The sequence below is a fragment of the Poecilia mexicana genome, unplaced genomic scaffold (assembly GCF_051168715.1).
Source record: "Poecilia mexicana isolate PSO_F unplaced genomic scaffold, ASM5116871v1 scaffold_10, whole genome shotgun sequence".
Classification (NCBI taxonomy): domain Eukaryota; kingdom Metazoa; phylum Chordata; class Actinopteri; order Cyprinodontiformes; family Poeciliidae; genus Poecilia; species Poecilia mexicana.
The window spans coordinates 1,487,501-1,512,332 of record NW_028263379.1 but is presented as its reverse complement, the minus strand read 5'-3'; the positions used below and the strand labels follow the sequence as shown (position 1 = coordinate 1,512,332).

Here is a 24,832-nt window from a genome sequence, read left to right as displayed (position 1 = left end):
TAATATGTGTGACACAACCTTCTGAATGAAAGTTTTATCATCACAGTTGACGCCAACAGCCAGAGCTGCAGTCTGCAGGAGGACCAGGAGACCCTGGTGGGTCAACTTTTTCTCGGCAGAGCGTCAAGCAGACTGTCTGAACCAGTCTTCATCAATGATTGCAGCTGATGAGTTTGTGCTGCATTCTAAGTGCTGATCTCCAGTCACTGTTTGGTACTTGGTATGCCATGTGACATGTGCTCCATGATGACAGAATTGCAGTCAACGTCCTAATATGATGCAGAGGGTGGGCAACCCAGTTTTCTTGGGTTGACTTCTGAATGAAAATCTCCATGTTTTTCTCCACTGCAACCCAGTTAAATACATTTTACACAAACATGAATAGAGTCTGAAATGTCTGAGAGCCAGCCCCATATGAGAAACAGAGGCCATGAAAGGAGAGAGTAAGAAGAAAAAGTCTAGTGAGGTGTGAACTGTTGGTGTGTAGATACTGAGAAAAAGTTGACTGTTGCCTTGACAGGCAAATGAGAGAAAAAAGAGGCAGAAGTTGAAGAAGAGCAATGAAAATGACTACAGAGAGAAGAGAAAGAGATGCTTGACTGCTTGCGTCTTTGTGCCTAGCCCCGTAGCCCTCGGGCAGACGGGATGATGGGCACATGAATCAGAAGCTGTCTGACTGAAAAATGATTTTAAAAAAAGAAAGAAAGCAAAATGACCCCCTGATTGTCTCTCACAAGGCCTGCACTCTGCGATGAATGAGAGGAAGAGCAGCAAAGGCCTCAGAGAGAGGAGGAGAAAGATAGAGTCAACCCAAATGACAAAACAGAGGAGATCAAAAAGCATCTTTGTGACTGGGCAGGTAGGTGACAAGAAGAAAGAAAAGGGGATGAGGGGAAATGGAAAGAGAGAAGAGGAGAAGAGATGAACAAAAACACTACCAAGGGATCTGAGCAACAAGAGGAGGTATATAGAGAAATGAAGAGGAATTACAACAGAGAGCTGATTGTGTCTTTGAACAGAGAGAATCTCTTCAACATGACTTAGAAAAATAAGGATTGATGGGAAGAAGTAGGAAAAAGAAAGCAGGAGAAATGAACAAAAGAAAGGAGTTTTTTTATTCATTTATTCAAAACGTAACTCTTATTTTTCTTTTCCCCAAAGGTTTTGTAGAAATTATTCAGGTTTTATATTTCACTTTCACTCAAACTTGTGTTTTTTAACAGAGCAAAGTTCTGCCCAGAACTTAACAGTTCAGAAAGTTGTTTTCTGATTTGAGTTCAATCCCCAAAACATTAAAATCCATATTCACCATGAGTCTTTAGTGGGTCAGAGATGGAAGAGCATCAGATCTGATTCAGGCTCCCACACCACCTCGGTCATTACATATGCAGTCAGGTAGAAATGATGTGTCGTTGGTGGCATCGCTTCCCTGATTCAGTCTGCAACATCTGCAGTCTCAAGAGCCATTCCTGCTCTCAATCCTGATAAATGTAAATTGTTGGAATGGAAAACAAGCACAAAGTTTGCAATCTAATGACAAGAAAATTGTTCTAAAAAAACATTTGTGGTACTATCGGTGACATTCTGCTGTGGAGAAGACTGAAAAACTGCTGAAAACTGCATTTGTTATTATATTACATTTTTTTTATGTAGTCCAAGTTATTAAAAAAAATTGTTACACATGATCAGTATAGGGTGTCAGAGGGTGTAAAGCAACATACAAAACAAAAGGTGAGGCCAAACTCAGGGTCAAGGAAGCCAAGGTTAATCTGCTAAACTCTGGTTAGTGTGTTAAGATGGTCAGACCTACAGGTCACCTATATAACAACATCATCCAAGTACACATTACTTGGGTGACATTCCAAGAGCTGTGTTGGAATGTCACCCAACACAGCATTCCACATTCCAAAGACCGTTTAAGTGTACAGCGAGAAATGACCTGGGATCACAAAAGCTGAAATCTCTAAGGCTCTGAAGATGAAGGGGTCCTGCTGGTAGCCTGTCAGTAGGTATAAATTTGTTTAATATAAAGCTTGTCCAATGTTGTCAATGCAGTCTTCCATACCTGGTAATAGAAATAAGTCTGGTATTGCAATTGTACTTACCTTGCAAAAACCAATGCAAAACCAAAGGGAACCATCAGACTTTGGAGTTTAGAGACAAGGGAAACTCCAGAAACTTTTACTTGGTCTGACCAGATTATGTTCAAGAAGGTATTCTACCTTTTCTTCATTAGTTTTCTTTTTAGTGGGGGGCAACATTTTTGGTGTTGATAATATCAACATCAATATTATGCAGCATTTATCCTACAGGGCATGTCACAAAACAGAGTAGGTTGGGACTGAATCAGATTTGTCACATCCTGCCTCAGTAAGGTAAGCATTCAAGTCACTGAGAATGGCTGAGTTTCCCACGGTCTGGGTATCAATATATTTGGGCTGTTCTATCTCATTTCAGCATCAGAGCAGAGTTACCCAACTCTAATCTGATGAGATCTCTATGGAAGCTGGTCCACTCCACTGGAAGTCAAGTCCACAACTGACTGGGCCCAAAGACTCTTAGTGCAGCTACTAACCTGGTTCCAGAGATCTCAGAACCTCAGCAGACATCCATTATCCTGAAACATCTGCCCCAGCATCCTTTTGCTTCCAGATCTCTGAGATGGAAACATACATATGGAAAAAGGAACGTGCTACATAAATATGTTCAGAGCTTGTGATGACTGCGGGGGAATGTGAAAACAAAATCCACGATCAAATCTTTTTCAGCTTGCTTGAAAGCCGTGAATGATGTTGTAGACAAACCAAAGAAAAGATAAATATAAAAAGACAGGTCTCCCTTTAACAATAGACTTCTTTTCACTTGCTGCTGCCACTAATCGTTTTATTTTTAGTGAGCTCCACCCGTCAGCGAGCTGTCTGCCACTTCAAGACTGTTCTTCAGAGTACAAAAAAGCATCAATTTGTCACAAAATTCAGCAGAGAAACAATCAAAGTCTCTCTCTTCCCGCCAGATAAAAGACTCCCTCTCTGCACAGGCTTCCCACTTTCTCTCTCTCTCTTTTTCTCTCCCCCTTTCTCTTTTGCTCTTTCAGTCTCTTTAAACTTTGTGTCTGTAGCTCCATCCAAATCAGACGAATGTGGTTCTCTGGCCTCTTTCCAGCTCTGTCTCAGTGGAACAGCTGGTTTCAATTAGGTCCTCTTTCAGGTTCCTGTGTTCCCATTCTGATGTACACACACACACACACACACACATACACACACACCCCCACACACACACGCAAACACACACACACACCCACACATACACAATACACATAGTAGAACAGCCTGCTTTCCTTGGCTCACTGCTCAGATGAAGGAGTAATGGAATAATTTGACCAAAATATTGGCTGTGCAATGAAGCATTCAGGGCTGTGCTTCATGTCCTTCTATTAGACTTGGCTGGTCAAACAGTCACTGAGCCTAAAGAAACAGTAATGTGCAGTCCTAATCCAATGTGGATATGGAGTCTCTTGTCATACTTTGGTTAAACTTGGACAGAATTTCAAAATGTGTAACCAGCGCAGGTTTTTAGTGCTCAACTAAAGACTTTTGTATGAAATAAAGACATGATATTTTGGAAAAGCAACTGAAAGTAATTCCATTGTTCATTAACTCTCTTAGTTCTGTCGGATTTAAAGTGGAACTATCATGCTTTTAAATCCTTGTTTTTCACACGTAAATAATTTATTTAGGGTCTATTTAAAGTAAAACTTCAATTTTTTTGGCCTGAAATCCTGGTTATTATAGCTCCACAGATTCCTCCTTTACCCTGTCTTGAGGTATTTTGAAATGTTTTGAGGCATTTAGAGCAACTTGTTTTGCTGCTGTCTTTTTAAATGTGAATAATGCATTTCACGCCCCTCCCCCTCCGGGTCACGAAGCGCTCCACTCCACCCTGTTCAGTCATTTTTATAGTTTGATAATACGATTATCTACCTGCAGAAAATCTTTTTATTTCTTTTTTTTGGCTCTAGTGGCCTTTATTTGATAGTTAATTGACAGGAAAGTGGGTAATGAGAGAAGAGGGAAGACATGCAGCAAAGGTCGCCAAGGCCAGGAATCAAACCTGCGAATAATGTATTTCTGCGTCGAGGACTAAGGCCTCCATATGTGGGTTGTGCTTAACCCATGCGCCACCACAGCACACCCAAATCTTTTTATTTCTAACTCTATTAAAGATGTCAACAACTGAAGATTTGTCTATCCAACCTTCCATGTTGAAATCTGAGTCTGACCCAGAATAGGAGAATGAAGACAACCAACCTGCAGATCAGGTGGTGTTATTACAGTATTTTCACCATCCATACTAACTACCTACACTATGGAGAGTAGTTTACCTACAGTCTACATGCATGTTTTACCGGCTGAGGAGGAAAGGAACCAGATTGTTGGTCCAGAGTTCTGCTATCAGATGAAAATAAATTCTTTAAATCAAGGTTCCAGGATCAGGAGGAAGAGTGGAGAGGAACAGGAAGTCCAATGTGAAGTTTCCAGTCAGTGATGGTTTGGGTCACCATGTCATCTGCTGGTTCTGGTCCACTGGGTTTTCTGAAGTCCACAGTCAATGCAGCTTCTAGCAGCAAATTCTAGACACTTCATGCTTCCTCTGCTGACCAACTGGATGGAGATGCAGCTTTGATTTTCCAAAGGACTTGATACCAGCCCACACTGCCAGAGGTTCCAAAAGATGCTTCAGTAACCATGGTGTTCCTGTTTCTGATTGGCCAGCAAACTCCTCTGACCTTTAACCCCATAGATATGCTCTGGGAAGATGAGAGACACCAGACCCCACAAGGCAGATGACCTGAAGGTCGCTGTCAAAGCAACCTGGACTTCCATTACACCTACGCAGAACCACAGGCTGGTCGCCTCCATGAAACGGAGCATCGATGCAGTAATTCATGCAAGAGGAGGCAAACCAAGTATTGGCTGCATAGAAATGTACAAACGTTTCAGAAGTTTGAGATATGTAATTATAGCACTCATTTTTGATGGATGCAATGTGATATTCTAATTTTCCGAGAGAATAAATTTTGGATGGATGATTATGGAAAGTCAATTGTAATTATTTGTAGCCAGCATGTTTATCAACAGGCACATTGAAAAAAATAACTCTTTGGATTAAGATAAAAAAATCATGGAAAGGATTTCCACCTGATTAATTTGCTTTGTTTCAGCACTATGTAATTCTGTTACTCCAATTTAAAGCAAATGTGTTGGCTCAACTTAACGTTTGAGGTTGATTCAACTCATTTGCTTTAGTTGGACCCAATGTAATTTAATAGAACCAGACCAACTAATTTGCAATGTTTTGGACCAACTAATTGACTTTACTTGATTAAGATGAATGCAAATTTAGTTAAAACCAACTTATTTTACAGTGACACCTTCACACTACTTAATTACCATATTTTCTGCACTATAAGGCGCACCGGATTATAAGGCGCACCTTCAATGAATGGCCTATTTTAAAACTTTTTCATATAAAAGGGGCACCGAATTATAAGGCGCATAGAATAGACGCTACAGTAGAGGCTGGAGTTCCGCAACTTGGCCAGGGTGTGGCCGGATGATGGTCACCATTCTCCGTTCGCACACAGCTTGTTTGTGGAGAACGTGGTGCTAAATGACCTGCATTCTAGACGGTCGGTAGGTAGATAGGTAAGTCAAACTTTATTAATAGTTTACAAACCAGCGTTCTGACAGCTATCCCAGCATGCACTGCGCGCTTCTTCTTCTACTGGCAAAAATGAAGCCGGTGGCTGCTTACCGTAGTTGCCAGACCTGTTGTGGCTCAATATTGGTCCGTATATAAGGCGTACCGGATTATAAGGCGCACTGTTGGCTTTTGAGGAAATTGAAGGTTTTTAGGTGCGCCTTATAGTGCGGAGAATATAGTTTAATATAGTTTAAACAAAACCTTTTATGTCAGTGTTTAATTAGTAACAAGAAACTTCAAAATAGTTCAGCATGGAGTTTGCATGTTCTCCCTGTGCATGGTGGGTTCTTTCTGGATTCTCCGGTTTCCTCCCACAGTCCATAAACATGACTGTTAGGTTAATTGGTTTCTCTACATTCTCCTTAGGTATGGATGTGTGTAAGTGTGGTTGTTTGTCCTGTCTGTCTCTGTGTTGGCCTGTGATGGACTGGTGACCTGGGTGACCCCGCCCCTCACCTGAAATGTCTTGTTGGAGATAGGCACCAGCAGCCCTCCCAACCCCACTAGGGACAAGGGTGTAAGAAAATGGATGGATATATAGTTTTGCTTTTGTTGTTCTATTTCTTCCTCCTCCATATTTCTTTTGCTTTGCTTCCTAATTTATTGCTCCATTACTGTGCATTCTTCTTGCGCTTTCACAATCATTTCCTTCTGCCCTTGCTGCAATACAAGTGACTTCAATTGATTTTGTTTCTTTTCAATCATTTTTCAATCTGCCTTCATCTTTATTCACTTTTCTCTCTCTTTTCCTTCTGCAGCAAACTCACTGATTTCCAGCTGTGGAGGAGGTAGCAAGCAGAGCAGATTGAATTGCAGGAGGCTAATAATTGTGCTACACTGATTGCAATTTTACATTCACTTTTCTGGAACAATCAGATTATAGAGACTGTGTGTGTGCGTCTGTGTGCGTGTGCTTGTGTGTGTGTATTAGTGTAGATGCCTTTGGATCAGTATGTGTGCACCACCCTCAGTTAGTGCAGATGTTGGCAGAAAACTGCAGATCCGCAGCAGCAATCTCATCTCTGTTATCGGAGTGAAAAGATTGTTCCACAGCTGACTTTGCATAAACAATGAGACAAGGGGTAAAGGAGAATTTTTCTTCTTTCTGCTTCCCAAATCAAATTTTTCACAGTCTAAATTTCATGTATTTAAATAAACTATTATCTACCAGACAGGCAGCCATTCCTCTCCCTGTTAATGTGGATGTCACACGTGGAGATATGTGGGAGTTTGCTCACCATAAATCCGATCCACAGGTGCAGCACAGTGCGAGAAGGAATAAATCAGTGTTGTAAATACACAATCACAAATGCTAAGAGAGATAAATCATTGATGCTCACATTTTAACAATTTATTCAGCTGCATCTGAATAGTTTGGAAAATGGCTAAAGATGATTCCTAAAACCATAGACATAATACGTAGACGCTTCATGGAGCAGATCAGCCCGTTGCTGTGATACCTCACAGCATCCGCCATATTGAATGTGGCTTCTCTTCCAGTTAACTAATACACTCTCTTGCTAAAGTAATTTTTTTCCATGACACATGCAGCAATATCTCCTCCTGTGAGGGGCCATGAAGGCTTTCATCTGAAGCACATTAAGGTCCAACATGAACACAACACAAGGAAGTTCCTGGTGTGTCATATAAATGTGTTTGTATTTTTAGAATATTGTCTACTCTTTGCTACATCAACCAAATTCTTTAGTTGACCCGGCCAGTGCTCCTAGGATTACTCACACACAGAACCATCTGATTACAGTTAGAAATGTTTAGAGACCAGGCCCACATTCTACCTCCTCCAAACTGTGAAAGACATGAAAATAAGGCAGAGCATTACTACAACACGTTAGATTTCCTGTTTGAAGGGGATTAAAGCCAGACATCTTGAACTTGCTCACACACACACACACACACACACATATGCACAAGCACCCGCATTCTGCTTGAAGGATTAGTGTATGATCTTGCAGTTTGTAGCCGGGTCAGACACTTGGATGCCCAAGTACTGGACTATGTCCAAACTAAGAATAATATAAAAGGAATGTTATTAATTGCACTCATCAGAACAGGTTCCTGACTCTCAATAAATCTGTAAATCAACACTTGAGGCTATGAAATACAAACCTGCATACACACTTTCTTGTTGAAGTTTTCTAATGATCTTTTGTTCCATCACATAGAAATGTTTATTCTCTCCTGACATGTTTTCATCTGGCAGTATTCGTCATCATTACCAGCAGATGGAGTTTTCTCAGTTCTCACAACTCTTTTATCATCATAAGACTAAAGGCTCATTCCGTTTCCAGGTCCTCCCCCTGGAATTTGGTTGACCTGTAATGTCCTTCAGACTCACCAGGAATTGTCTGAAATACTAATTTAGTCATTTAGCGTCATAGCAATAACAGAAACCTGGCTCACCTCTGAGAAGGGAGCAGATTTCCCACTGGAGGGGTATGAGTTCAATTACATTAACAGAAAGAATAAAAAAGGTGGAGGTGTTGCTTTGTACATTAAGAATGATCTAAAATATAAGGTGCTAGAAAAAATGTCAGTGTCAATTGATGAAGTTATGGAATGCATTACTATTGAAATCCAATTTGAGAAGCAGAAAAATAAAATGGTCAGCTGTGTGTACAGAGCACCGGCATCTGATACTGACATCTTTACAAATTACATGGAAACATTGTTTGCTAAGATGCATCAAAAGGTAATTTTCATCTGTGGAGACTTTAATATTGACATGTTGAATCCACATATGGTTAAAAGTACATCTAACTTTATTGATTCTATACATGGTTTAGGTTTATATCCACTAATTACTAAACCAAGTAGAATAACAACACAGAGTTCAACCCTGATTGACAATATATTTACTAATTATATGGAAAGTAAATTGAGAAGTGGACTTCTTATAAATGATATCAGTGACCATCTACCAGTGTTTGTTATACTTGAAGATGTTTGCAGAAAAATAAACAAGGTCACAAACATCACTTACAAAAGAATAATATCAGAGGACTCAATAAGAGCATTAAGAAACGATTTACAATCACAGAACTGGAAAGTGTTGTATGAAGAAAGAAATATTGATAAGGCTTTTGACATATTCACCAAAATATTTAAAGCATTTTATGATAAAAACTGTCCAATTGTAACTTGTAATTACAGGCAAAAAAACAAACATAAGCCTTGGATTACAAAAGGCATACAGAATGCATGTAAGAAAAAGAATAATCTATATAAACAATTTATAAAATATAAAACGGTTGAAGCAGAACAAAAATATAAATCTTATAAAAATAAATTAACTATTATTATGAGAAAATGCAAAACAGATTATTATTCTAAAATATTAGAAAATAATAAACAAAACATTAAAGGAATTTGGAAAACTTTACATAGCTTGATAAGAAAAAATTCTTCTAATACTACTCACCCTAAATATATTATTTATAATGATAAAACCCTGAATGAAAAAGTTGGGATAGTAAATGGATTTAATGAATATTTTGTAAATGTAGGGCCTACGTTAGCAGAACAAATAAATAAATCAAACCCACTGGATGTGGATTCATCGGAAATATGTATTAAACAAAATACATCATCTATGTACCTGAAACCAGTAGACAAAATTGAAATTAAGGAAATAGTTAATCAATGCAACAATAAAAAATCAATGGACTGGAAGGACATTAACATGTCACTTATAAAACAGATAATTGATGATGTGGCAGATCCTCTAACTTACATCTGCAACTTGTCATTCATATCTGGAACATTTCCAAATGCAATGAAAATAGCGAAGGTTATTCCTCTATTTAAATCTGGAGATAAGAATATAATTAGTAACTATAGACCAGTGTCTCTTCTCTGTCAATTTTCAAAAATACTAGAAAAAGTTTTTAGTAAAAGGTTAGATAATTTCATTGAAAAGCAAAACATTCTGACTGATTGTCAGTATGGTTTTAGAGAAAAAAGATCAACTTCGATGGCACTGATGGCATTAACAGAAGAAATTATAGACAATATGGATAAAAAGAAATTTGCAATTGGTGTATTTTTGGATCTCAAAAAAGCTTTTGATACCATCAATCATGACATGTTATTAAAAAAACTGGAAAGGTATGGCATTAGAGGGGTGCCATTAAACTGGATTAGGAGCTACATTGGAGAAAGGAAACAATTTGTAGAATTAGATGGTCAGAAATCAGACTTACTCAACATAACTTGTGGAGTTCCGCAGGGATCAGTTTTGGGACCCAAATTGTTCATTTTGTATATAAATGACATAGTCAAAATATCAAATCTTATAAAATACATTATATTTGCAGATGATACAAGTATCTTCTGTACCGGAGAAAACATTCAACAACTCTCTAAAGTGATCAACACAGAAATAGAAAAATTACAGCATTGGCTCAAAAACAATAAATTATTTGTAAATTTAGATAAAACCAAATTTATGATATTCGGAAACAATAAAAAACAGGAAAATAATCCAATTAAAATATCAATTGACAGTGTTAATTTAGAAGAAGTACATGAAATAAAATTCTTGGGTGTCATATTAGATAATAAATTCAGCTGGAAACCACACATCGGACAAGTAAAATCTAAAATAGCCAAGAGTGTTGCTGTTATAAGAAGAATTAACTTCGTACTAGACTATAAATCTTTGTTTATTCTATATAACACACTCATTGCACCACATCTGACATATTGTGTGGAAGTCTGGGGGAATACATACAAAACAAATTTACAGCCATTATACCTCTTACAAAAACAATCCATCCGAATATTACATAAAGTGGGATACTGGGAACACACAAACCAGTTATTTATTAAATCAAATATACTGAAATTCTGGGACCTGGTAATATTTAAAACTACACAATTCATGTTTAAGGTCAGACATCAAAAACTTCCACACAGTATACAGGAAATGTTTGCTGACAGAGAGGGTGGTTATTATCTAAGAGGTGAAGGATATTTTAAAAAACAACATATTAGAACAACCAGGAAGAGTTTTTGTTTATCTGTGTGTGGAGTAAATGTCTGGAATGGATTGAATGATGAGTTAAAACAAATTACAAATGTAAACCAATTTAAAAAGCTGATTAAAGCAGAGCTCATTTCAAAATATGCTGTATAAGATGTTTAATATCCAATAGGCTATAATGTAATTGATGATATAAATAGTACTTAAAATAATTTTGTATAGTTATACATGATGGAAAATGGAAAAATTTCTCTTTTTGATGTTATGACAGTTCATTGAAAATACATTGACAAGTAGGAAAGGGGCAGGACATTATAAGATGTATCTTCTACCTGCTCCTTTTCGAACAGAAAATACAAAAAAAAAAAAAAAAAATTTTGCATGTCACATGGGCATAATAATTTGTTTCATATTTTATTTCTTAAGTTTGTTTCATTCTATTTTATTTTATTTTCTTTTTGATTGTTTTAAAGTCTGTTCGAAATAAATAAATAAATAAATAAATAAATAAATAAAGTCCAGACTGTAACAGCTTCATGGAGGACATTGTCTGATGATGCTATTTATTGGTCATCTATGTTTCGAAGGCTTTTGGAAATTATTACAATGAGCTTTCTGAAACATTTTGGCAAAATCTAATGATCAACTCCTCAAAAGTAATTTCCAGCATAAATGAACCAGAGGATGATGGAGGTAAAATCCATAAACAGAAACAAACGTGAAGAAAATGAAATCATTGTCTCTGCTGTATCACAATTTGATTCTTTTAAATGTAGAAATTCAGGTTCATATTGTTGTTGATTAATATTAGAAAAGTAAACTTTTTAATAAAGATTTTTATAGATATTGTTCTGCACTAAGGACTTATTGAGTTTTCCAGTTCTGAGACTTCTGTGTACAGCAGCGTCTGTTCTAAAATCACACTGAGCAAAGAAGAAAACTGAAAATGCTTGTGTAGCACATTCATGATGTATTGAATCCAAATACAGAAAATCAATAATGAACCTAAACATTTACATAAATTTTCTTGGAGACCAGATCATAACCATATTTGCTGTCTTCTTTCTGGTCTTGGTTTCTTTGTTTTTCAGTCAAGCAGACAGAGAAGAATGTAAAACATGTGAGCACCACTGTGTGCTCCAGTGGATGTCTATGGCTTATTTTCCAGTTGTCCTCTGACAATACAAGAGTTTTGTTTAGGCGCCTCAGTACACACACACACACGCACACACACATATAAAGAGCATGTGAGGGAAGACAGAGGCAGGCGGTCAGGGTCAGTTGGGGAGCGTGGTAGGGAGCATCGAGATCAGCCAGCGAAGCCAAAACATCACGAGGAACGACAGTTTACGTCCAGAGAACTGACTGACTGTAATCTGCAGCCCAGAGGGACAAATTAAAGCAAGAAGCAGCTCTGAAGCAAAATGCCACAAAATAATGAAAAACATGTAAAAGCTTTAGAAATAATTGTAATTAATTTCCAATACTGCCTTGTTTGTTTGCTCTTGCTAAATGAAAAGCAAATATTCGGTAACACTTTATTTGAAGGGGGGTGAATAAGACCAACATGACACTTTCATAAACATGACATAACACCTGTCATGAACATGAATAAACCTTCATGAATATTTATGACTGTTGTCATAAAGTGTCATTCGGTAAATTATGACACTTTTAATACAAAGTTGACATTATTCAAAATGTCTTTGTTATGACAACTTGACATTAACCAATAAATCATTACTGATATAAATTTGTTATAAAAGTATTACTGATTGCACTTTAAAAATTAGGTAACTTTATGTTATTAAAGGTAAAGTTTAAACAGTAATAATTTCTTGTAATTGTGGAGCGCTTTGACTCTGATGGAGAACATCATCAATGGAAGGATTCAGAGGGAGCGATTGATCATATTGATCTGCTGGGAAATGATGATGATGGTTTATGAGCGTTACCGCACGACTCCTTCTTTAGGTTTTGCTCAGAGCTCCAGGATCAGGCACGTGCAGAGGGGGGAGTTAGGGGTGCTTAAGCACCTGGCCCTTTTGCTCCTTGCCCCCAAGTGCCCTTTTGATCCAATTTTTTTTTTTTTTTTTGGTATTATTATTTCCTAAGCCCTCTTCTGGCACATAATAACATGTACTAAAGTTATTTAGTTTTTTTGTTGTTTTTTTTTTGTACAACATAATAAGCCGGTCACCTTGTTACCTTTGACCTTTTGCCCGTGACGCATGACGCAATTGTCTCTCGCGCAGTGACATACGGCGGCTAACTGGAGCTTAACGTAGCGAACGATCCAGATTACAGAACAGTTTTTGGTGAATTAAATAAAAACGTTTTTGGTGAATAAAGTGGAGTAGACTTTCTACTTGTCAGATGACAGAAAACGTTGAAGTATCGTTTCTGCTTCAGCACGGAGTATCGGTTTAAGAAGAGAGGTAATGAAATACAACAGACACTGACAGGCCTCTAGTCTGCCTTTCTCTGAAGAACTACTGAGTGGGGGGAGGAGACAGTCAGGTGAGGAAAAACTGTTCTTATCTATAGATTCAGTATTTTTATCATTCACACATTAGGCTGGTGTTGTGCTATTAGCTAGCTGCTAGCTAACGACTTTGCTAGCAAACTAAAAAGCTTCTTCCCTGTATTGTTAATAACAGCAGTCATTCTTCAGTATCACTTATGCAGTAGGGGCACATCGCCCGTGCAAAAACTGCGGTAAAGCTAGCGGCTCTTCGAACAGCTGGCCCGCACAATATTCACGTGCGCGACAACTCAAGACATAATGGTAACCTATGTATTTGAGGAAAATACATAGGTTAGGTAAATGTATCTTGAAGGAGAATAGCACTTAAGTAAAAGTCCAACAAGGATATTCATTTAGAATTAAAAATAACTCACCCTGAACTACCATGATAGATATAATGTATGTCATTAATGAAGGGGAAAAACTCAACCCAGACTTTAAGTAAGTTTAGGGTCTGGTTCGCAGAGTATGAAGTTACATTTTTTTCAAAATATGTCTGGTGGTCTAGCTCTGATTTACATATCTTGCTAAATTGCGGGTTTGAATATTGCAATACTTTCCTATAACAAAATAGACCTGCAGAAAGAAATTACTAATAAAATATCTTACACATGCGTAGTTGTATGCTCTGTATAGAGATTTTCCTTAGCTTTGATTGTATATATCACAATTTTGTAATTTGTCATTGTTTATTAAACTCAAAGCTGTGGTGCTTTGTTAATATTCTGTCTTAAAATGCGGTTAGATGTGCCCTTTTTTTGTTGAGCACCTGCCCCAGTGGTCTCTGCACGGCCCTGTCCAGGATGATCAGTCTGAGCAAAACCTAAAGAAGAAGCCGTGTGGTACCGGTACCAGTCCAGCTGCAGTCATCCTTCAGTCCAGCCGCCCGCTTTGTGAATGCACCTTATGGACATAAAGCATCTTTATTCTGTAAATGTACAACTCATGCACATGATTCTACTATGTAGAATAAACGTCCACATTCCCACTCAAATGACCCTCTGACTCTCTGTCTGTCTTTAATCCCGGCTGAATGCGCTACTGTTCAGACAGGCATTTGCACGATCTCTTTTTGTATTTTTTTTTTTATCTGTATTTTTTTTTTATTTGGATGTTTTTTTCTTTGAAATGTATTTTTATTTTTGTGAGGTGACATTATGTGCCCTTAAAGCACCTTTTATATAAAATATGTAATTATTACTTTTATAAATACTTATACTGCTTCAAACAAGGACGTTGCCATGGTTATTGTTTCAGGTGGTGGCAAACTTCCAGGTATTTATACTAATTTACATGTGGGTGGTGGCAGGGCGGACCAGCAGCTGCGCTCTCTCCATCCATTGTCTGTACCCTCTTGTCCCTAGTGGGGTTGCTGGTTCCTCTCCAGCTAACGTTCCAGGTGAGAGGCGGGGTCATCCTGGACAGGTGGCCAGTCTGTCGCAGGGCGACACAGAGTCAGACGGGACACGCAACCATGCACACACACACTCACACCTAGGGACAATTTAGAGAGACCAATTGACCTGACAGTCATTTGAAAAAGTGTACGTATATTTACACAAACCTTGACGCAAAGTAAACTTTTATACATGCCGACTTTTGCATATGGGACTGCACATTTTTTGTGCACACCACGCTTTATGCATGAGGCCTCAGGAGAGGAGCAGACTGAAGCTCTTCCAGAATCACGATATAGTGACAGCTGCAGTTAGATCCTGAAGAGAGAAGGAAACACATCAGAAGTCATTTCAGGTCATGTTTACACACGGTTTCAAAGTCAGGTGTGATAGCCTGTGTTAATTCCTGTGATGACTGATAAAAACATTGTCATAAACACATCCTCTGTTAGCTTTTTCACTCTGTCAGGAAGACTTACACTCTGGAAGAGCAAGAAGTGTAAAGACTGCTGACTTTCTAAGGTGCATTTTGTTGTGTATGATACTCTAGGTCAAATAAAATAATATTCAAGCAGATAACTGGACGAAGCACATGGCAACGTTTATTTTTCAAATGGGGGAGGAATTCCTCTTCTTCTTTTTCAGGACCAGCTCACATCTCTTGTGCACAGCAAGAGCACCACCAATGGCGATTTCTTATATTTCCTTTATCTTCAGATTTACAACCAAGCAGCCTCCAAACACATAGGAGTATAATCAGGGGTGAAAAGATGCGAGTGGTTTAGAGTTGATCACCTGTTCAGGTTGTTTTACCTTTGTTTACCTTTGCTGTGGCTCTTTACAGCCGCTGTAATTTCTGAACGTTCAATAAACAACAAACTTGGACTAATTACCTCGTTCTTTGTTACTATACGTCATTCACAACAAACATCAAACACGGTAAATATGTTTCATTAAGTATTTAACAAACAAATGGCTTCTACCGCGATAATAAGGTGAAATTAAATTGTCTAATTCAAAAATAATAGTTTTATTGCTCCCTGGCATCTCACTTTGAGCTCAGAGTCTGAGAGGTTTTTCCTGTATCAATTTTTTGTTTGCTTCTTATTTAGTGGAAATATTGATGTTGGTGAGATTTAATAATAACCTTTTCCAACCTTTATAGCTCCACTGTTGAAAATGAGGCTCTAACATTCACAAATGACAGTGAAATAAAATCCAGTCCAACATCTGGTTTGAGGTGATTCCTCTGGAACCTGTTGGAGGAAAAATATCCCAACTTCAGAAGATGAGCTTTAACCTAACAGAGCTCTGTGGTTCCTCCTGTCAGGGTGAGGAGGAGCCATGTTAGGAAGAGAAGTGGAAGCTGCAGGATCTTCAGAACAAACAGGTCATGATGCTGGGCTACTGATTATCCCTCTGTCTGGACACAGGATCAATAGAACCAGTTTAAAAGCTAAAATGAATGGTTATATGCCAGACATGGAAAACTGGGATGAACTCCATGAAGTTCAGAATTTAGGTCTCATGGCATCTCAACGTGTTGACATTGCAGACAGTGGACTGAGGGACATACAGCTTTGTTTTGTAGCAATTCAAGAGCTACCAGCTTTTATCAGCACAGAACAAAGCACACAAAGAAGCAACATATATATATATATATATATATATATATATATATATATATATATATATAAAAAAAACTACTTTCACCCCTGAGCATAATCATACCAAAAGTGTCTAACAAGCTTTAATCTAGAGGTTCAATTATTTCTGTGTCTGGAACACCACACATTTCATCTCTACAAAACATCACTGTGCTTTAGATTTGAATGGTTAGTTTATATGAAAATATATCATAAAAATGCAGTTCCTGAACAGATCAACACATAAAGCTGTGAAAATCCAGAGTTTTAAAATGGAGGCTGTAATCTGTGCCTCATCTTGCTAATCTCCAGAGTTTTGCAGGTATTTTCATGCAGGCTGAGGATCTGTGTCTCTGTGGCTGTGGGGAGGTAGCACTGATTAGCTCTCTCTCTATTTGGGTTCAGAGGAGCAAAGCACAAATTGGAGCAGTCCTCTAAAAATAGTTTGCATTATTTACCCCTCCCAACATCCAGGTCTTTGTGAATGTGAGTGCAGGCATAGTCTGCCAGTACTTCATCCTAACTCATTCTGGTGCATCATACACACACACGTGAAACATCTCCGTTTCCTGTTGGAGGAGGCCTCAGGGTGGAACATCGCTCCCTTCTTGTACAAATCGGTTATATTTCATGCAGATCTTTGAATACGGTAGTGCTGCCGTTATGCTGTCGCTTGATCAACCCTTAGAAGCATAAGTGGGTCAACGCTGACCCAGACAAGGAACTTCCTTGCAATGTCTTTCACATTCCAGCTGTTCCTATAAATATTATTTACATAATTGTAATCAAACCATTAACTTACCTTTTGTTCAGTTTAAAACTAATAGTTTGGTAACCAGCCCATGCTGCCATAGGTTGGTCGAAAATGACCCACATTCATTTCCTTTGTTATCTCTTAGGAACCTTTGATTCTTATTAGCTGGGAAAGTCATAATTAGATCACACAGGATATATCATATTTTTTGTCCCTTAAGAAGATTAGTCTTTTGGTATTAACAGCATTTTTTCCTTCAGATTTTATGTCTTCAACATACCTGAATGTTATACGTTTGTGTTTCTGGAACCCCACTTAGGTTGGTTTCATAGCAGACACACCTTTACCACCTTCTCACAGATTGGCTCACATCATACAAGTCCATCTCCCTGGTTTAGAGACTTGTGCTTTCAGACACTCCAGGGTTTCACTTGTGTCAGTGAGGCGTGGGCTGGACTTTGTGTCGCAGGATGTTGAAAATTAAAAACAAGCAGCATAATCCTACATCAGTTCTTCTGCTGCATTCTGCTCTGTCTTCTCAAACCCCCAGTAGGTCATGGCAGATGGTCGCGAACGACCGACTGACCGACCGACTGTACTGAGCCTGGTTCTGGTGGAGGTATCTCCTTGAGAAAGGGGAGGTTTTCTGCTTCACCATCAATATATGCATTGTCATTATGAGGGTCTGCTGTAAAGTCTACAACACAAGTGATTGACGCTACACGATTGTCCAGGAGTGAATGTTCCAAGTCAATGACTTGATGCAATCTGTTTCTTAGATACAAACATTTTAAAATAATTTGCATAATAAATTTGGTTTGATAACAAAGATCAATTGGAATGTACATGTATGTGACAAAAATGATTTTTTATTAAGGGATTCAGGATGAACTGGTGCTATATAAATAATCAGATGTAATGTGATATAAATTTGTTATAAAAGTATTACTGATTGCATTTTAAAAATTAGGTAACTTTATGTTATTAAAGGTAAAGTTTAAACAGTAATGATTTCTTGGTTAATGTCAAGTTGCCATAACAAAGACATTTTGAATAATGTCAACTTTGTATTAAAAGTGTCATAATTTACCGAATGACACTTTATGACAACAGTCATAAATATTCATGAAGACTTACTGATGTTCATGACAGGTGTTATGTCATGTTTATGACAGTGTCATGTTGGTCTTAGTCAACCCCCTTCAAATAAAGTGTTACCAACTAAATTTGATTCATATGCATTGTGGTGTTTCATCATAGCAGATTTTAAAGGTTTTGCTGAGAGCATCTTAAAGACTTCTTCAGGTTTTACTGTAGTTATAGTCAAATTATTCATCCAGTGCTGAGAACAAAATATTTGCATAAACCCGTACTAATCTAAAGATTCACATCAGACTGCTGATTAGCATGTTGAGCCTTCCTTCTGTTAATATTTGACGATGGTTTCTGGCCCACCCATACATACAGCAGGCATGGGGACCTTTGACCCACACTTTGACCCGTGGCAGACAGCCTGCGCTTGCTGGTGAAAAGGGCATCTGTCAGGCTCTCTCCAGCAACCGTTTGTCTCACCACAGCCACAGCCCACCCTCACCCACCCCACATTGTGACACAGTGGGTCTGTGGTGGTGGGAACGTGGCTGCAGGCTCTGACCTCATGTTGCTTTGTGGTTTCAGCAGCACTTGTATGGCAGCCTGGGAGTTAAGAAAGGCAGAGAGAGATTAATCACACTCACTGAAATTACAGTTTATAGTTTAAGTTCTGTCAGGTGTTTTAATTCATAGAAGGAAAAGGTCATTTATTTTATGAATAAAGCTCTTACCTTTAGGAGTTTATTCAAACTTATTTTGATTGCTAATATCTGTGGCCACTCTGGAATATCTCTGCTTCAAATGATAGAATGTGAAAAAAGGGGAAAAAACAAAAAGAATGGAATGAAAATTTGGATTGATGCTATTCAGATTGTTCATAACTAGAATTTAATAACAAAATTAACCTTATTGCATTTTTTCTCAATGATGATGGTGACATATTAAACACAATAACTAAAACATCCTAACTATATATAGTAATATGCACTAAGACTCTAAATCTTCCCAATATTTAGTTGTAGCAGCTCTGGTTGCAATGAGAGTTTGATGTTACAGAAGGTCAGCTCATCTGCTCCCAGGTTTCACTTCCTTCTGCTTTAAACAAACGTTTCACTAACAGCAGCATTTCAGATCTCTGCAGATAATGTTGACTTTCTCTGCTTTTATGTTGTAATCCTTCTGATCCCAAAACATTTTCAGTCAAAACTTCTCCCTACATTTTCACATCAGTAGATGTGTATCAAATTATGCTAAACAAAAAAACAAAAAAAACAAACAAAAGAAAACAACTTTGCCATTCCAAAATATTACTTGGAAACTCCCAGTATTTTGATATCTTTTAAATATAGCCGGCTGAATGGATCAAGACTCGCTGGAGGACAGAAATGTTTCTAAAACAACAAACAGGCAAAGCTGCATATGCAACAAGAAGGAAAAGAAGAAATAGGGAGGGAGAGAACAAAAGAAGAAAGAGAGAGAGACAGAGAACAAAAGAGAAAAGAAACATCAAAGAAAGAAAGAAGAAAAGAAACGAAGTCCTGTTTCCCAACACAACCAAGATTCACTGTTCCAAGTCAAAGTTTCATTATTATTATTATTATTATTATTATTATTATTAGTAGTAGTAGTAGTAGTAGTAGTACAGTGATTCTTGAGAATAGGGACAAAACAGGTCCTATGGATAAAGCATGAAATTTGAATAAAATATACACAAAATATATTTTTTTCAAATATCTAACTAAACTAACCTGGGTCATGTGAGCACAACAATGTATTTTTTTTTTTTTTTGCTGAATATTTTTTTATTTTAAACATTGTAGTCGGTGGATGATGCCTGTAAAAGCCCTTGTCCAGGAGCAGAACTCAATACATTCTTATAGTTTAAAACAATTAAAGAAATACTAAAATTATATATTATGACAATTAAGTATAAGTAGTCATATAAATAATTATAAAAGTATCGATAAATTGAATTAAAAATAATTTTTAGATATTTTCCAACTCCGTTGAAATTTGTCCTTAGTTTTTGTCAACACCGTCAGAAATGAAAAGAATGTAAAAAAATCAGGCATTATTGGGGGACACCAGAACTTCTGAGGACCCCATGACATTGTCTTTTCTCTTCCTTTGCTAGGAGGGCTAGTTAGCTCCGGTTAGCTTCAGTTATTCTTTAGTTTTTTCTTCTGTTTTATTCCTAAGTTGTTTGTCACAACCATGATGTGTCAACTCCATAACTGACAATTCAACCTGGAGAGACTCACGCAGGGAGAGAGAGAGGGATTAGGGTATTTAATGGATGTGGAACAAAATAATGAGAACAGAAATGATAATAATAGAATTAGTCTTTGGCGGTCGGACCCAGACGGAAGACATGGCTCTAGAATGCACTGACTGAGAAAGAGCTGCGATGCCTAGGGATTAGGGATGTCTTCCCCCCAAAAGAGATGAAGTTGGGACTGGGCCGAGGCCAAGAGAGAAGGAATAGAAGGAGTGGACAGGGAGGAAGAGCCGGCTAGATGGGCGAGGTTTAGATGGGGCAGAAGGCATGATAGAAGAAAGAAGAGGAGGAGAACGTGAGAGCGGGAAGGGGACTAAAGGATAGATCGCCGAGGATGAAGGAGAATGCAGGGGTTGCATGAAGAGGATGGTGGGAGCTGGAGGATTAGAAGGACAGATATTTCTAAGGCGGAAGAGAAGGTGAATTAGGCCTTAACGGGGTAGGGAATGGTGAGCATGGAAAGGGCCCTACCCCGGCCCAGAAGCCTGGGGTGGACATGGGAGTGGTATAGAATTAAAGAGGAGATGAGAGAGCCGGTCGGGCATGGATAGGTTAGCATGGAGTAGTGACGATGATCGTCATGCAAAGGTGAAGATGAAAGATGAAGACGGTCGGTTGCCCACGGGGGCAGTGACAGAGAGAGACGGGGAGAGATGCCTGCTTGGCAGTGAGTTGCCGCATGGGGCGTCGGTTGCCTACTAGGGCGTCGATAGAGAGACGGGGAGAGGTGCCTGCTTGGGCAGTGAGTTGCCGCATGGGGCGTCGGTTGCCGCTAGGGCGTCGATAGAGAGACGGGGAGAGATGCCTGCACGTGCATGAAAACGCCGTGAGGGCGATGAATGCCGGAGGAGGCATGGACAGAGAGAGACGAGAATGCCTGCCAAGGCGTCGAGCTGCCTGAAAATGGCGTCTGGCCTGTGAAGGCGTCGATAGGAGAGACGAGAATGCCTGCCAAGGCGTCGAGAGCTGCCCGAAATGGCGTCTGGGCCTGAAAAGGCGTCGATAGGAGAGACGAGAATGCCTGCCGAGGCACCGAGAGCTGCCTGAATGGCGTCGGGTGCCAGATGGGCGTCAGAACAAGAGCTTGAAAAGCCTCTGAATAGAAGGAGGCTAGAAGTTAGAAAAGCAAGGATAAATGAGGGAAGGAAGTAGAGAGATGGATGGGCACGGCTAAATGCTCGGCTGATGGAGAGGGGAGAAGGAATGGTAGACTTGAGCGAATAGCGTGAGGAGAGTGACCTTTAACCACCACCAGGTATTTGTTGGTATAAGCTTACCTAGGAGAACAGTGCGCGTTGAGCTGAAAGCACAGAAGCTCGTTCAGGGCGAATGTAGGATGCATACGCTGAGGATGACCAGCGGCCGAGGCGTTGGAGGGATGCTGAAGGAAGACCCAGTGAGGCTGCCGACGTGGCTGCCCCGATCCGAAACGAATGACCGGAATATTGGCTCGGGGCTAGGTTACATGAAATTAAGGTTTTGCGGAGGAATTTGAGAAACCAGGACGACAATATCGGAAGGCCTTCCGGGGTGAGGAACAGGGGCGCGGAACGAGGATAAATCTTATGACGGTTGAGAGCATATTCGAACATGGCGAGAAACGGGCAGAATTGGCAATCTAGCCGGGCAATGATTACGGAGACGGGTCCTTTCCCTTTGGAGTGTTTGAGGTAAAGACTATAGTGATCGGGGAAGAACTTGAGGTCAGAGATAGTTAGGTCTCTAGACGGGATGAAGGCGTTGCTAGGAGTAGTGAATTCGCCGAGTCTGAGGAAACCGAAGAAGGCGAGGAGATAAACGCTCGAAAGGAGGGACTTGACGTATGGGGAGTACGGGCTAGATCAAACAGTTAATATGAGACTTTTAAGAATAGGTGCTGTGATGGGTTTTCTGGGGTCAGGTCGCGGTAGGTAGCTTTTGGAAATGCCTCTGAGGAGTAGTTTGATAGAATGATTAGAGAGCAAACTAGGGGCGAAGTCGGTTTGAAGACACTTAGCGAAGAAATTAATGCCGGCGAGCAGGCTACGAATGTAGGGAGGTTTAAGGCGGCGATGGATGTAGCAAAAAGTAATGAATGCTAAAACGACGCTAGTCAGCACAGGGACGGGGGGAATATGTTGAGAAGCGCAAAATTTAACGAAAGTGAGCCAAGCATGGGTGTAGGTTTTCAGAGTAGACGGAGCTAGGCCAGCCTTCATGTACGAGGAGGCTGAATGAGGGTGCTCAGGGGAGGAGCTGCTAGTCGAGCATGAGGTCTTCGAGTGGAGGCACTGGCGTAGGGTGAGCGTCCGCCGACGGGCACAGGCTGAAAAAAAACCTGGAATTTAAGACGGGACAGAGCGTCAGCAATGGTGTTTGAGTAGCCCGGAACGTGATGAGCGGTCAAGATAAAGTTATGAGTAACTGATAACCATGTGATACGACGAAGGAAGGGCATGATTGACGTGGATGAAGAACGGCCTTTGTTGATGGCTTCAACGACGGCCCGGTTGTCGCATAAAGCAGCAATGCGCTTGCGTTTCCAGAGATGGCCCCAGAGGTAACAAGCGGCTGCGATTGGGACCATCTCGTAGAAGGCGGAAGACTCGGTGGAAGGAAAAGAAATGGGCCAAGCTTGAGCGAACCAGCGCCCCTGAAGAAACCCCCCAAAACCTATGGACGGGGCAGCGTCCGTGAAGAACTGAATGGAATCGGCTGAATGGACAATGTCATCGTAAAAGAAAGAAAGGCCGTTCCAGTCGGAGAGAAGCTTTGACCAGAAGGCGAGGTCGGAGCGGCAGCCGTCATCCAAAGTGACGGGGTCGAGCAACGAAGGAACGGAGCTAGCTAGGTCGAGTAAGCGAGAAATGAACGAGCGGCCCTGGGGAATGATGCGGATGGCGAAGTTCAGATGGCCTAATAGGGAAAGGAGTTGACGCTTGGAGAGGATAGAGGAGGAGACGAAAGACTGAGAGATTTCGCAGATGCGAGACAGCTTATCGGCTGGGAGAGAAGCTACCATTAATTCGGAATCTAGCAAGATGCCGAGAAACTCGAGCTTTTTGGCTGGGCCGATGGTTTTCTCCTTAGACAAGGGAACTCCGACCTGGTGGAACACGCGCTGCAGAGTGGCCAGGGAAGGACCGGGGGAGGCGGAGGGAGGATCGATGACGAGAAAGTCATCCAACAAGTGGAGAACCCAAGGGAGTTTGTAGACGTTAAGGAGAACCCAGCACAGGGCTTCGGAGAGTTTGTTAAAGAGGCAAGGACTGCTCCTGCATCCGAATGTGAGCCTTACTGCAAAGTAAAAATGGCTATCCCACTTGGCTCCCAGCATATGCCACTGCGAGGGGTGGACTGGGATGACTTTAAAGGCATTGGTGATGTCGGCTTTGGCTAGCCAGGCACCTTGACCTGCTACTTTAATCAGGGAGATGGCGTGATCGACTGAGGCATAGAAGAGCGAGAATGGAAGCTTGGGAATAAGAGAGTTAATACTCGGATGCGGGCCGGAATGCGGCGCTGAGAGATCGAGAATGAGGCGTTTTTTCCCAGAGTACTTGCGAGTGGCTATGCCTAGCGGGCTGACACGGAAGGTGGGGAAAGGAGGAGATTTAAAGGGACCTATCATATACCGCCGGGAAATTTCTCGATTGAGCAATTGGGTAACCACCTCTGGCTCGGAGAGCGCTGACCGGAGGTTAGGGCAGACTAAGGATAGAGATGGAGGGGAGGAAACGCCTATGTGGAAACCTCGGGATAGCCCGGAAAGAAGGAAGTTGACGAAGGGACGGTCTGGGTGCTGGCTTAGAAGAGAAGCTAAGGCGGGGACGATTATGGGGTGGATAGAGAATGGGAAATCAGGATCTGGATGCCGGGCGGCCCTTGAAGGACGGGCGACGAGGGCAAACGGACTTGGGATGTGCGTCCCTGCAAAGACTGCAGATATGGAGAAAAGCACACGTTGGAAATGAACAAAAACTTTCGTTGAAATTATTGCAAATAGGCTTATTATTAAAGACCTGCACTCTCCTTCCGCGGTTATCGGGAAACTGGTTGTAGGATGGGGCCGGCAGACGAGGCCGGAGTGCAGGGGCGACCTGAAAGGGGACGGATGGGCAGAGCGAACTCTGGTGGCCTACGGTGCCGCAGGAGAAACAGGAGCCTGCCTGGGTGAGCATGATAAGGATTTCGGTATCGAGAACGGACCAATCTAAGCGCAAACCGGATTGTGAAAGAACTGCGGCAGCTTTAGAGGCAAAGGCTTTGCGATAGTGGTAAAAAACGGAACGACCGTACATGAGATGGAGATCTGCGATGATGGACAAATACGCGTCTAGCTCGGTTCTTCTATCGGGATAGACGGAACAGATGACGTCTCTGAAAAGACTAAA

The 24,832-nt window shown here is 40.4% G+C and overlaps 2 pseudogenes; both read right to left on the bottom strand.

Annotated features, from left to right (window-relative positions):
- Positions 1–21,157: 21,157 nt before the first annotated feature.
- LOC148156653 (uncharacterized) lies at positions 21,158–24,069 on the bottom strand (annotated as a pseudogene).
- Positions 24,070–24,285: 216 nt separating this feature from the next.
- LOC148156652 (uncharacterized) overlaps positions 24,286–24,832 on the bottom strand; it is a 1,503-nt pseudogene continuing 956 nt past the window's right edge.